Source organism: Haliotis rufescens, unplaced genomic scaffold (genome assembly GCF_023055435.1).
Source record: "Haliotis rufescens isolate VD_foot unplaced genomic scaffold, xgHalRufe1.0.p SCAF_10, whole genome shotgun sequence".
In the NCBI taxonomy this organism is placed as follows: Eukaryota; Metazoa; Mollusca; class Gastropoda; order Lepetellida; family Haliotidae; genus Haliotis; species Haliotis rufescens.
The window spans coordinates 18,999,511-19,015,533 of record NW_025963780.1 but is presented as its reverse complement, the minus strand read 5'-3'; the positions used below and the strand labels follow the sequence as shown (position 1 = coordinate 19,015,533).

General features: G+C 41.3%; 1 protein-coding gene across 4 annotated transcripts in view; it reads right to left on the bottom strand.

The window, feature by feature from the left end:
• The window catches only part of LOC124143101 (5'-AMP-activated protein kinase subunit gamma-1-like), a 404,245-nt gene that overhangs the window by 236,119 nt on the left and 152,103 nt on the right, over positions 1-16,023 (bottom strand). The window lies entirely within an intron of this gene.

The window sequence follows — 16,023 nt, the reverse complement described above, 5'->3', positions numbered from 1 at the left end:
AAATGATCATTCAGACTTTGAGGGTTTGGCAGATTCGGTCGACTGGCTGTCGTCACGCTTTCGCTTCTTGTCTGAGGTTACGTATCGTAGCATTGTGAGGATAATGAGGTACATCGATGATGCAAGGTATTTATATACAGTTGTAAACACATTTTACTCAAATTAACAAGATGTTCTCAGTAATTAATCCTCGATTAATCAGTGTCAACTTAGTTTATTGCCTATTACAGTGATTGACCGATTGGACTATCATTGTCGGTACGATGTATTTACAGCAATCAAAACAAAGCTTGTCAGTGTAGATAATCTTCATTGTGTTACAACTGCAGACAGAAACTGCTCAGTCCTAACTGTTCAGGTCGGGTGGTTGTGCTCGCTGTAGGAGTCAGATCTAAGTTGGGTCTCTGATCTGTGTGAGGTAAGCCCAATCCCATGTCATGACGTCACGACTCAGATGCAACAACATGACATTCCTGCTACGATGTCATGTTGTGATGTCATCAAGGGTGCTAGTTTGTTTTTGTGGACATAAGCCACAGTAAGATCTACTTCAGACTGGCAATATGCCACAACTTGAAAATCCACTGCAGATGTGGTTTGGCCATGGATCTGAAGCCAACCATGGATCAGAGTCTTGGAAATGATCCAAGTCCTTCCATGGATCTGACTCCTTCCAAGGATCCATAACTCTACAAGGATCCGAGTCCTACCATGGATCCGAGTCCTACCATAGATCCGAGTCCTACCATGAATCCGAGTCCTACCATGAATAGAAGAGCCACTATCAATGTTTGAACTAGCATGGACCCGATTACCAACAAGGATCCGAGTCTAATCATAGGCCCCGAGAGCTACCATCGGATCTGCATACATAACACAAGTTTAATACCACTGCTAACAGCTGTTGTCAATATTTTCTGAACCAAATCCCAATCTTACAACACAAGAACATCAAGAACAGAAACGACAGCACATCTTACTTCAAAGTGTCGTAAACTTCAGCTCATTCCAAACCAGGCAAATAATACAACATTGTGCACCTAATCATTTGCCGATTCCAGACTCGATCATATTAACCCCCTGACACTTTCCTGTATACAACCACAGATCGCCAGATTATACGACTTCAAAGTCGAAGCTGGTTAGTAAATCTTGGAAAGGAAATGAGAAAAATAAAGCTATAGAGCTAGGGATTTTGACGGCCGTTAAGCAGTATCTTCCATTGATTGCTCAGGATGAAAGCATCCCATTTGTCTTCACATAAGAACCATGTCAGATCAAATCCTTGGTAAATCTCCCCACATGAATTTTGTCGGAAATCAATGATTCAAGAACCACAGGTGACAAGTCACTGGAAGCTGCTTAAATCTCAATTAACTTATACTACTGTTCCAGCTGGATGAGTGAGTGAGTGAGTTGGGTTTAATGCCGCTTTTAACAGTATTCCAGTTATATCACGGCCTGTCAGCTTAATGTGGGAGGAAAGCCCAAAGTGATGCAGGTCTCAGACGTTTACCACTTCGGTGAAACCCACGAGCACGGGTATGGTGCTGACAAACCTAGAAACAAAATCGGGGCGAAGCCGGATTCGAACCCACAATCATAGGTTTCTGGTGTGCCCAAGGGACGAACTCTGCACAGCGAATCACGGCGCCTCAGACGACTTGGCCACCTGTGCCCCCCTCCAGCTGGATGAAACTTGAAGAAGGCTGCAGGATCTGTCACACTTGCTTCCATTGAATTAAACTTGCACGACATATCTTTTACTCTCCCTTTGTAAATCCACTATCAGGGTCTTACCAACACACAAATGTGCATCCTGTACACACAAATTTATGGGTGAGTGAGTGAGTGAGTATGGTTTTATGCCGCTTTTAGCAATATTCCAGCAATATCAAGGCAGGGGACACCAGAAATGGGCTTCACACATTGTACCCATGTCGGGAATCGAACCCGGGTCTCACGAGTGACGAGCGTACGCCTTAACCACTAGGCTACCGAACCGCTCCTTACAATGAATGGAAAAAACTATTTTGTGTCCATCAGGACGCAGAGTAAAATTCATTGTACCAATTTCTTGACAAGAAATATAAAGTATAAAATATAAATAAAGAAATTATTAGGTCTTACAGTACAGTACACTAAACAATTTCTCTACTTTACAGGACCCTCATATTTCCTGTAAGGATCAATGAAATAAATAATTGGGGGTCCTTAGGACCCCTAGTTTTGTAGGTCACAGTAAAACCCTGCATTATCATTACAAAACAAGCCAGAATCCCATCCTTAATAGTTACAGAGGAACAAGACCGCAGTCTGCAGTGAGGGGTGACAGAAGTAGACAAACAGACTCGAGCAAGCATCCATGGAACTTTATGGCATGGCATCATTTATTCTTTTGGTAAATTCTTGGGTCAGAATAGCAACTGTCCAACAATTTGTCCCTGAAATATAGTTCTCTCACTTAAAAATATATATCAACAAAATAGAAAATAAAATCCAAACTGAGCCCAGAACAATTCAGGATGGACTTGGGCAGGATTAGTTATTAAACTTATTATCTAGGGTTTGGGATGAGGAGAGGTGGAATGGGGTTTAACGTTGTGTCCAAGATTATTGCATATCTGTAGCGACGTGTATGCACATGTGTGGCTTCTTGTACAAGTCTGAACTAATGCTGATTTTATAGTGCTATCCCACTGACTGAGCCCACCAGTCCTTGTTGTATCCCCTTAATGCCAAGCGCCAGGCAGTGTAACAACAAGTACCATCTCTTTACGTCTTTTGGTATGACACGGCCAGGAATCATTGAGTATGGTTTTATGCCACTTTTAGCAATATTCAAGCAATTTCACAGTGGCGGGACACAGAAATGGGCTTAAACATTGTTCCCATGTTGGGAATCAAACCCGGGTCTTCAGAGTGATGAGCGAACGCTTTAACCACTAGGCTACCCAACTGCCCCTTGGCCAGGGATCAAACCCATGATCTTCCGCTCTCTCTAGGGTTTGGGAGACAGAGAGAGGATATCACTGCAAATTAAGACATCAACACTGCATCAAAATAATTAATGCATATTGATGCGATATTAATCATACACTGCCACAAACACTTATATATTATTAAGATTCCTGGGATTAACAAGTGAAAAGGCAGAAAATTCAATTTCAAACAGTTAATGGATGATCCTTGTTCATACTTAGCTTCAAATTTATTTTATGTGACTGTTTTATGTGATACCAATTGGAATGAGTTAAATGCATCTCAAATTTATGTAAAATGCCTGAATTTCATTTGCTTCCCAACTTGCCAAAACCTTGTTCCCAGCAATCTTGATTATCCAGGGTATTATATCGCCATTCTGTTTCCATAGATAAACCTCGACTCATTTGTTATCACAGTTGAGTGAGTGAGTGGTGTTATGGGAACAGTGAGTAATATTCCAGCTATATCATTTCAGCCTTTAAATAAACAAATCTGGCAGCTACAGGTTGAGAGCATGAACAGCTATTGGGGCGAGAGAACACACAACCAGACAGGTCCTCCACGAATCAGGGCAACTGTCAGCAATATTCCAGCTCTATCATGGCTGCTTGTATATAAACAAATCTGGGCCAGGCAACTAGAGGTTGATAGCATGAACAAGAATTGGATCTAGAGAACACACCACCAGACAGGTCAACCCATGGAGCAACCACTGCCACTGCCAATCCTAAAAACTAAAGAGAGCTTGTCTAATGCAAAACATAGTTCTTCTCATATTACGATCTATTTGCTGGCAATCTAAAAATACATATCAACAAACACAGCATGTTCTTTTCTATATATATCCTGAGTAGGGGCTGGGTCAGTTAGCCTAACTGCAAACACAAGCATGTAGGTAAAGGAACAATCCCCGAATGGCGCCAAGTGTCATGCACTTAGCTGCTTCATAGACTGCCAACAGCCATTTCTACAAATCAGGTGTCGTCAGTCTGTGCCGACTTTGTGCATACTTGATTCATCAGGCACCAGCTCTGCTGTTCTCCAGCATTAGCTATAAATAGCACCTACGGTATTTATCAATAAGTCATTGACAAGTAAAATATATATTTGTGCTCTCAGTCAGGCAGATGAAATACTTCTCCGTCAACATAAACTCTCTTTAGAGTCATGATCTTAGCAATTCTATCCTTTTATGCAAATAAGCAGTAATTATTCAGACTGTTCTTATAAAAAGAAAAACACCACATCATTCCTGTGCCAGCAGTATATACTTGGCCATGGCTGTTATTCCACTTGCTACACAAATACTCCTTCTGAACACAGATGCATGGAGATAAGGGTGTTGCCACGACTGTTTCCTAGACTTGGGGAGCCCATGATTTACATACAACAGAAAACATTTGTAAAATTCTCAAATTTCTGAAAGAGTGGGACACTTAGAGAAAGGATTAAGGATTATCTGTCCCAGCCGAATGCATGAAGTCCGGAGCTACAACATTAATTCAAGAGGGGCAGATCATCTGTAATTCCAAGTTGCGAGTTGGTTATTTTAAATACAACCCATCGTTTTTTCAAATTAACTGTTAAACTAAAATGTGTTCTTCAGCTCCACAGACATCGCCTACTGTGTGATTGAGTGAGTGAGTAGGGTTTAATGCTGCTTTTAGCAATATTTCAGCAATATCAAAGCAGGGGGACACCAGAAATGGGCTTCATACATTGTACCCATGTTTGGAATCAAACCTCAGCCTTTGGCATGACGAGTGAACACTTAAACCACGAGGCTACCCAACAAACGGTGAGGCCATATTCAGCTATTTATGACATTAACTTGCTATGGTCCACTTCACAAACCAATGAAAACTATGGAACAATTGACATACTCGCCAATCTGAAAGAAGCAAAAACTACAAAACAAACAAAATCCACCAGTTCAGAATGTAAATAATGAAGGCCACATATTTCATTGTTGTGATATTTCATATAATCTGTTGTTTCTGAAAGCCATTGCATCTACACTCAAGGAAGGAGCACCAGCCGAGGAATATTTGTCTTCTGTGTGGGTTTCTTTAATACTAATCAAAATTTCCAGATCAAGACGGCAAAGAAATTACTCCGAATCATGTTAGAAAGCTGACATCTGATTGGCTCAAGAACTCACACACACTTCATTTAGATTGGGCGGTCAAAGTTCACACAGAGTTCAGCTGACATGACCGCCAATCAAACAGAGAGGTCTTTTTTATATTTTAACTTAAAAGATCCAATTTTAATGTCATGAGTTATCTCATGATCATGACTGGGGTGTCACAAGAAAGTAACATAATCCTTCTTGCTCAATTCCAATCATAATAAAATTTAAGAGGTAAAAATATATCTTAGCTTCAATCGGAAACGGATCAAGAAGGCACCTTCAGATACAGGAATGTATTGGGTAATAAATTTAGTTCACTTCAGATCTCACCAGCAAATATTTACACACAGTGAAGAATAAGTAAAGGTAAATATGAATTTCATGTCCACATAAAAAGCGAACGTTTCTAAGCCCACTGTGTCATTAGTAATCTGACGCCTGGCCTTCCACATAAGCCTCTGACAAGGTGCAAATACTTGATGAAATTATACTGTGAACAACCTTGAAGCTGGAGATGTTTTTTCATTGTTTTTGTGATTCACTCTTATACCCACCTCAATAAGAAAAGTAAAACCATGAACAGAAAATTTTGGTGAGTGAGTGAGGTGGGTTTAACACCATTTTGAACACTATTCCAGTTATATCAAGACATGTCAGCTTAATGTGGGAGGTGGTGAGGTGAGGTGAAATGGGGTTTAATGTCGCGTCCAAGATTTTTGCACTTATATAGCAACGTGCATGCACGTGTGTGTGTGTTTTTGTACTGGTCCGGACTGATTCCGATTTATACTGCTAGCCTACCATGCCACAGTTTAACATGAATACCCTACTCAGACACAGTCTCGTGACTCCGAGCCAACCAGTCCTTGTTTCAGCCCCTTTATGCCGAGTGCCAGACAGGGTAACAACAAGTACCATCTGTTGACCTCTTTTGGTATGACGAGGCTAGGGATTAAACCCTGAACATTCCAGTCTCCGGCCAGACACTCTGCCACAAGACCATGCAGGTCTACTGCATGTTTGCCTCTTTGGTGATCCTACAAGCATGGATTTGGTGTTGACAAACCAAGAAACATAATCAAGGCAAACTTGGAATCGAACCCACAATCACAGGTTTCTGGTGTGGCCCAAAGGATGCAACTGTACAGTGAATGTGCAGCCCTAAACGACTGGGCCACCCGTGCCCCAAAATCCTTGTGAAAGCAATAGTGAGTGAGTGAGTTTGTATTATCACTGTTTTAAACAGTATTGCAAATGATAGGGATTGGTTCAATTTTATAATACAGTCCAGCACAGCATATGTCTCACTAATGATATTTCATCTATATTTCATATCCGGCTATTTGCAATTGCCTTGCACCAATAGTTTGATTGCTCATCACATCCTACTCCCACCAAGACACAAGTGCCTTCTCCTCCAAGGTGATCTATGCTGATATCACTACAGTATTCCTGTGAGAGAACCTGCCATGTGATGCGCAGAGTTTAATTCAATTAACTGAAATCCCTTGTTTTTTCCCTTGGATCTTCATTAAACTTTCATCTGCCGACAACGACAAGTACGAAACAATCACTTTTCAGGGAACTTGGCACTTGCCCACTAGCCCAAGTAAGTGTGTCAAATGTTTGTTTTAGACTCCATGCACAAGGTGCAAGCTCAAAGCCCTAACATTATTACCCTGGTCAATGGATCAGTGTGCACTCGTTTATCATTCTCAGCTCCCTGAGAAGTATACAACACAAGCTGCCCGTGAGGCGCTAGAAGGTTCATGATCACATTACCATCTCATCCTACTCGGCAAATTTCGAACAAAGTCACTTGCCTCAGGAGACACCAAATGTGCTACATGTGTTTCAGTGTGGGACAGGACCGAGACCCTAGAAAATAGGTTACCACTATTTGGTCTGGTAGCTGTTTCAGTGTCATTATTAATAATGCCTTCATCTGAGACAAGACACATCGTTGAGTGAGTAAACAGGATGTAACACTGCTTGGAACAGTATTCCAGTTACATTGTGGCCTGTCCGACTGTGTGAGGAGAGCCCAAAGTGTTGAGGTGAGGTGAAATTGGGTTTAACGTCGCGTCCAAGATTATTGCACTTATATAGCGACGTGCATGCACGTGTATGTGTGTGTGTGGCTGCTTGTACTAGTCCGGACTGATGCCGATTTATAGTGCTAGCTCACTGAGATACCATGCCGCAGTTTAACATGAATACCCCACTCAGACACAGTATACTGACTCCGAGCCGACCAGTCCTTGTTTTAGCCCCTTAATGCCGAGCGCCAGACAGGGTAACAACAAGTACAATCTTTTAACGTCTTTTTGTATGACGCGGCTCGGGATCGAACCCTGGACCTTCCACTCTCCGGGCGGACGCTCTACCACAAGACCACGGAGGCGGTCCAAAGTGTTGAGACTCCAGACATTTACCACTTCTGATGGGTCCTTGGTATAGTGCTGACAAATCAGGAATCCTTATCAGGGCAAATCTGGGATTTGAACCCACAATTATAGGATTCTGGCACACTCAAGGGACACAACTCTGCACAACAAACAAGGGTATAGAACTCAAATGATCCCTCTACACATCATATTCCTTCAGTGAGTTAATATTTTGCTACATCGCCATGGAGACTATGCCTGCTATGTCAGGGCAGTCTGTATCTAGACTGGGCCAGACAAACCAGTGGTTGATAGTATGAACACACACTGTTGTGGCATGATGACAAATAGTCAGCCAGGTCACACATCAGTCAGTCCTCAAGACAAATGTGTAACTGGAAAGACTGCAGAGTATTACCGGTAAACCGTGACACAAATTTTCTTCAATAATGGTTGGTATACTGCGAAAATATGTAATTAAGCATTTTATCACAAATGATATGAACCAAAACCTTCCTGGTACAGCTGGCATGAACTGCTATTGTTACTATGGTTACAAATGGCGGCCAAACCTCTTGACTACTACAAAAGGGGAAAGCCAATAAATGGCATTATTTTGGTCTAAAAATTAAGACCACCGACCTGTTTACGGCATGTTCAAGGTTTTTGTATTCACATAGCAACATGCCTGGTGTGTAGTGTTGATGTGTGGTATGTGTGTGTCTACTTGCACTTGTCCAGACTTTCAGTCCACTGGCCTGGTTTTAGTCCACAAGAGACCATGCTGCAGTTTATCATCGTAATCCACTCAGACACAGCATACTGTCTCCCAGTCAGCCAGTCTTGTTTTATCTCTTCAGTCAGTGTCAGGCAAGCTAACAACATGTACCCTCTTTAACATATATTGGTATGATGGTAGCCAGGGATCGAACCACGGACCCTCCAGTCTCTGGGCAGACGCTCTATCCACTGGACTATGGAGTCCACACATTATGAACCTCACAAATATAAAGGACTGTTAGGCTGTTGCCATGCAAAATCCGAAACATGTTCTTGACACAGTGTACGGAACAAGCTCTTCAAAACACTGTCAACACTATTATTTTTTTAGCCACATATTGTTTTGCCATAAACTTGCCAACCAATCTGATATAGAACTGTCAACAAATAAACCAGAGTAATTGTTACACCAACCCATAGCAATGTGGAGCACTTCACAATCTCCATGTAGACAAACAAATGGTGGAAGGCATATTTATCCAGTTGCTGTCAAGCGTCTGTGCCAATATTTACATGAATGTATTGAGTATTGTCTGTTTCTTGGAGATACAAGTGATATTGATGTCATGTGGCCCAAGTTTGTCCAGGGTAATGTGGCCCAAGTTTGTCCAGGGTAATGTGGCCCAAGCTTGTCCAGGGTAATGTGGCCCAAGCTTGTCCAGGGTAATGTGGCCCAAGCTTGTCCAGGGTAATGTGGCCCAAGCTTGTCCAGGGTAATGTGGCCCAAGCTTGTCCAGGGTAATGTGGCTCAAGTTTGTCCAGGGTAATGTGGCCCAAGTTTGTCCAGGTTAATGTGGCCCAATACATCTAACGCAGGTTATTTGTGACTTTCTTCTGTCTCCCATATCTTCAGGCAGATTTATTCTGTTCAAAGTCTTAATAAACTTACACAGTCAATTACGTTTATAACCAACATGCTTATAACGAACAGACGGATATAACAAGCTGTTTTTTTAGTCCCGACTATTTGCAGTATATATGTTGTATATATGTTAATAACGAACTAGGGTTATAACGAACTAAAATGAGTGGTCCCTTTAAGATCGTTAAAACCGTAGTTTACTGTAATACTTTGCTCATTTCAAACACATCACCCAGTCTCGCACCCTTTCATCTCTTGTTTGTTTCGGCACTATCAGATTCAGTTTGTGATACCACAGAGATACGTACACGGCAAAGTCATGATGGTTATAGGGATAGGGAAAATAGAAGTTGCAGCAGTATCACAAGGGGTATATTATAAGTGTTACCAGGATCACAAGGGGTACATGGGGTTCTGTGTGTCCCGCGTCAGGTTTTATACATCGCGCCAGAGGCATAAAACCACACATGCCCCGAGTGATCCTGATACAACAATTTCATCTTACCGATTTGTTTTAATATGACATTGTAAAGGAATTCAAAATTCAAAATTGAGAGAAAACAGCCATTCAATGGAGCTGAGGTTAACTTGTGCTATGTCACGTGACTTCCATTGACTTGGAAAAAGCATGGAGCTTGCTTCGAAGCGGGGTATACAGATATATTCTCCTGCTAAGTAATCCATGTGCAGCCTGTTTTCTTGCTTGCTGGGAAAAAGAAATTTATTTTCTCAGAAATTTATTTCCCTCTAAGGCGGGACACACAGTATTTTATCAAGATCACATGGACCTATCATCTCATCATTCTGACTTGGACACCCGTGAAGATCCTGGGTAGAATAGGACTTCAGCAACCCTGATGCTTGCTGTAAAAGGCGACTAAGCTTCTTGTAAGAGGTGACTAATGGGATCGGATGGTCAGGCTCGCTGTCTTGGTTGATGCATGTCATCGTATCCCTATTGCGTGGATTGATGCTCATGATGTCAATCACTGGATTGACTGGTCCAGACTTGATTATTTACAGACTGCCGAAAAATAGCTAAAATAATGCAGAGTGTGGCGTTAAACATCAAACAAACAAAACAAACAAACAAACATTCTGACATGGAGGTATGATAATAAGATATGTCATTCTATTTAAATATACACTTGACATATGAGATTCAGTTTTGTGTGTCATGGAAAGATAACAAACATCCCTATCACAAGTGGAGTAGTATACACGAGCGAGTCAACATACACACATGACTTCACCACTGCTTGAAACTAAAGAAGGATGCCATTGTCACGGACAGATAAAGCCAAGTTCCCATATTTAAATACCATAGCCAAACCCAAGAACCACATCTATTTCAATTCTATTTAATTACTTTATAACGAAAAGATTATCTTGTGATGTTGGCAGGCTGTTAATCAAAGGGACTAAACTGATTAACTAATCCTATCTTAAAATGATACTTGCACGACAACCTGTTTCAATTTCCTGAGAAAGCATTACCGAAACTATTTTCTGAAATTACATGTCATAGAAACAGGTCTGCCCACATGTAACTGTCTTCTTGCATTCATTAATGACCTTATGATTGACATGCTCAAGCTATAAAACATTGTGATTGATTGATTAAAGCCCCTTTAGCAATATCACTGTGGGTGTAAAAGAAACAGTGTTTTAACACATGGAACATGGTGATTCAACCCCATCAGTCTGTTGGCAGGACAGGCCAATACCTGAACCACTCAGCTTATTACCTGACTGGCCCTGTAACATTAGTGAGTGAGTGAGTATGATTTTACGCCGTTTTTAGCATTATTCCAGCAATATCACGGCGGGGGACACCAGAAATGGGCTTCACACATTGTACCCATGTCGTGAGTCCAACCCGGGTCTTCGGCGTGACGAGCGAACACTTAACCACCAGGCAACCCGACCTCCCCTCCTGCAACATTAGCTGTAGCAATACATCAATGAATGGTAACATCCTCAAGTGAGTGAGTGACTTGGGTTCAGTGCTGCTTTGAAAAGTATTTCAGTTAAATCACTGTCAGTTAACTGAGAAAGAAAAGCCATGCAGGCCTTAAATATTTGCCACTTTCGAAAAATTTAAGTTGTTGACCTTTTTTCATAAACATGTCAACCTCATCAAGTTTCTGATATTTATAGCCGTGGGGCTACTTCCGGTCACAGGGAGGGGATGTAGATTACACAAGTATGCCCGGTGCAGCAACTCCTTCCTGCGAGATACAGCCGCGTGTGACAGTTAATTCAGTTGTGTCCTTAAACAACATTCACACACTCATGCTAACAGACAAATCCTACTAACCACGACAAACATGTTACAATGTTTTCTTGTATATAATCAAGCCTGGACCAGACAATCCAGTGACTGATATCCTGAGCAACAATCCACACTGTCATGAGATATGAAGCAACCAAGCCAGTCTGACCATCTGGGTCCTAAGCCACAAAGTGATCTTAAAGCTACAATTGTCATAGGTCTGTGTTAATGTATGGGAGTGACGGTTGACTTAGAGGTTACATCACTTTGTGGAACAGGACCCTCAACCATGAAGTCGTCTCTAACGATTGTGGTGTGCATCACTCACTCACTCACTGACTGACTCACTCACTCTAACATTATGGCCTCTTCCATCAAGCATAGGTTGCTAGGGACCAATTGTAACCCCGAATATCCACAGGAATGGCACCAGAGGAACCAGTCTTCCCACCACCACCCAGCCTGTCTGTGACCCCCCATGTTTGTGCCCCATGTATACACTGTGTCCCTGATGTACCTGAGCCTGGCTTACATCACAACATGCTTGTCCTGCTTGTACCATGCATAGATACTCTACCAAGTGACATTCTACACTAGTCTCAGTGTTTACACTGCTGCCAATGCAAGGACACTTGTTAGTTCACTGCAAACACTTGTCAGACATGAGCAGCACAGCAAATGAAGGAAGGCTGCAATTCTAACTCATACTTCACACTTACAACCTATCAGTACCGAAGCATCTTTTGTACTTTCAATCTCTGTATCAAAGTGTTAATCCACAACTGGTTGGACAGATGTGACAATCATTTTGATTCCACACAATATCTCTTTCAGGTTGTTGCCAAGATTTAGATATATTTTCAATGACATGTTGGTTGGTTGTTTTGTTGTTTAACGCCGCACTCAGCAATATTCCAGCTTCAGTGACATGTGTTTTTGTATGATCTAAACAAGCAATGTTCCGGCAATAGTCTTAACTTGTTGAAGAGTTGTTAACAACTAAAGTGACTTCTATCTCATGCTACACACACAAATCTACCCAAGCTCAATACAGCAATATTTTTTACCCTACAAAAGGAAAAAATAAGTTAAATGCACTACAACAGAGACCATCTGTCAGACTTGTGAGTGTGTTGGGTTTAATGCCGCTTTGAACAGTACTCCATTTATATCACAGCATGTCACCTTAATTTGGTAGGAAAGCCCCAAAGTGATCCAGGTCTCAGACATTTACCGCTTTGGTGAAACCCACGAGCACCAGTGTTGTGCTGACAAACCCAGAAACATTATCAGGGCGAACAGGAATTCGAACCCACAATTACAGGTACCTGGAGTGCCCAAGGGACACAACTCTGCACAGCAAAATGTGGCGCCTTAGACGACTGGACCACCCGTGGCCACTTCAGACTCATTGGCAACAGACTATACAGTTTCATATATAGATTATAATATGCAGGTGTAGACACAGATTTTGTCACATCTATTTTGCTGAATGGACAGTTAGCAGACAACTGGCATTTCCAAATTATTTTATTTGCCTTTTTACAGTTGGTGCTCACATAAGTTAAGGTGAGATATTCTGAAATTTGGTCATATCAATTGAAGTCAAGATGACAATATGTTAAAAAATAATCTTTGATCTTTGACCTTCAATTTCCAATGTGATTGTCCATGATTCAATCAGTGGATCTCCAGAAAGACTACTGAGAAGTTTTTCTGAAAGAACTGATTCCAGCTGCTTCACTCAACTGAAAGTTGCTGAAATGGATTGATCTGAATCCATAACAGCAGATTTCTTTCAAGCTTAATCTGATTTTAGCAACAAGTTGATCTGTTTCTTTGATTATTTCTGCTGTGGCAACTAAAGTAAAGCTAGACCATATCTGGGATCTATTTGCATGACTTAACTGAATCTAGGTGACAGAACCGCATCTTAATGGCTGAATCATATAAAGGAGTCCATATATCTGGTTGATCAACTGAACCATATATCTGGGTGATCAATTGCATCATATATCTGGGTGATCAATTGAACCATAAATCTGGATGATCAACTTAACCAAAAATCTGGATGACAAACTAAACCAAAAATCTGGGTGATCAATTGAACCATATATCTGGGTGATCAACTAAACCAAAATTTTGGGTGATCAATTGAACCATATATCTGGGTGATCAATTGAACCAAATATCTGAATGATCAACTGAACCACATATCTGGGTGATCAACTGAACCACATATCTGAGTGATCAATTGAACCACATATCTGGGTGATCAATTGAACCACATATCTGGGTGATCAATTGAACCATATATCTGGGTGATCAACTGAACCACAGATCTGGGTGATCAATTAAACCACATATCTGGTTGATCAATTGAACCACATATCTGGGTGATCATTTGAACCACATATCTGGGCGATCAACTGAACCACATATCTGGGTGATCAACTGAACCACATATCTGGGTGATCAACTGAACCATGTATCTGGGTTATCAAGTGATCCATGTATCTGGGTAATCAACTGAACCATGTATCTCGATGATCAATTGAACCACATATCTGGGTGATCAATTGAACCACATGTCTGGGTGAATAATTGAACCACATATCTGGGTGATAAATTGAACCACATATCTGGGTGATCAACTGATCCATGTATCTTGGTGATCAACTAAACCAAAAATCTGGGTGATCAACTGATCCACATATCTGGGTGATCAACTGAACCACATATCTGGGTGATCAACTGATCCATGAATCTGGGTGATTAAATGAACCATGTATCTGGGTAATCAATTAAACCACATATCTGGTTGATCAATTGAACCACATATCTGGGTAATCAATTGAACCACATATCTGGGTGATCATTTGAACCACATATCTGGGCGATCAACTGACCACATATCTGGGTGATCAACTGAACCACATATCTGGGTGATCAACTGAACCATGTATCTGGGTTATCAAGTGATCCATGTATCTGGGTGATCAACTGAACCATGTATCTCGGTGATCAATTGAACCACATATCTGGGTGATCAATTGAACCACATGTCTGGGTGAATAATTGAACCACATATCTGGGTGATCAACTGATCCATGTATCTTGGTGATCAACTAAACCAAAAATCTGGGTGATCAACTGATCCACATATCTGGGTGATCAACTGAACCACATATCTGGGTGATCAACTGATCCATGTATCTGGGTGATTAAATGAACCATGTATCTGGGTAATCAATTAAACCACATATCTGGTTGATCAATTGAACCATGTATCTCGGTGATCAATTGAACCACATATCTGGGTGATCAATTGAACCACATGTCTGGGTGATCAATTGAACCACATATCTGGGTGATCAACTAAACCAAAAATCTGGGTGATCAACTGATCGACATATCTGGGTGATCAACTGAACCACATATCTGGGTAATCAACTGATCCATGTATCTGGGTGATTAAATGAACCATATATTTATCTGGGTGATTAAATGAACCACATATCTGTGACTGAACCTTTCCCAAACAAGTTATTAAACAGAAGTTGTATAACTAGACATTTGCTCTTTGAAGCCAATATCACATACAAACTATCTCTCCATCTGCTGAAGACCCGTGAAGATTCCGGGGTAGAATAGGTCTTCAGCAACCCATTCTTGCCGTAAAAGGCGACTATGCTTGTCGTAAGAGGCGACTAACGGGATCGGGTTGTCAGACTTGCTGACTTGGCTGATGGATGTCATGGATTCCAATTGCATGGATCGATGGTCATGATATTAATCACTGGATTGTCTGGTCCAGACTCGAATATTTACAGACCATCGTCATATAGCTGGAATATTGCTGAGTGCGGCGTTAAACAACAAACCAACCAACTATCTGCTGAAGGCTCACGCCATATACAGAACATTTCAAAGAGCTTGTGCTGCTGTACTGCAATATGTCATGACAAAACGCAATCCTGGTTCGGGGAAAGTGCTTCACTTATTCAGACATCTTACTACCTGGGAACATGGAGACCTACAAATCTGCAGTATCAATTACTAATTCTGACGTCTTTTAAACAGAAAATACAACTGGTTTGTACAAGCTGCTGTATAATAAACATACAATAATTGACAAAGAATTCTTTTCCTGCACCCATGCTCGTGGGTTTCATGCACTAGCTACTTTGGGCTTTCCTCCACGTTAGCCTGAAATGCCATGATATGACTGGAATATTGTTCAAAGCAGTGGTAAACTCACTCACTACAAAAATCTATCCGCATAAATGACACTACTTTGAAAATGATTAGAACACAGTTTTCAATACACATCGGTACCCTGTGGACAAAAACACAACTGATAACTACTTGTTGGTCCTTCATGGACAAAAACACAAACAAACAACTACCAATTCTCATTAACTACACAAGCATTTGGCTCTCCTTCATGAGGGCTCTCTGTCCCAACAACAATCCCATATCTACAGGACGTATCTGAGATGGCATGCCGCAGTGATAGGGACTCTAACTGGAGGACACACCTGGTACCTGGGACATCTCCAACACACAACAAAACTACATCATTAGTCTATATTTGCAT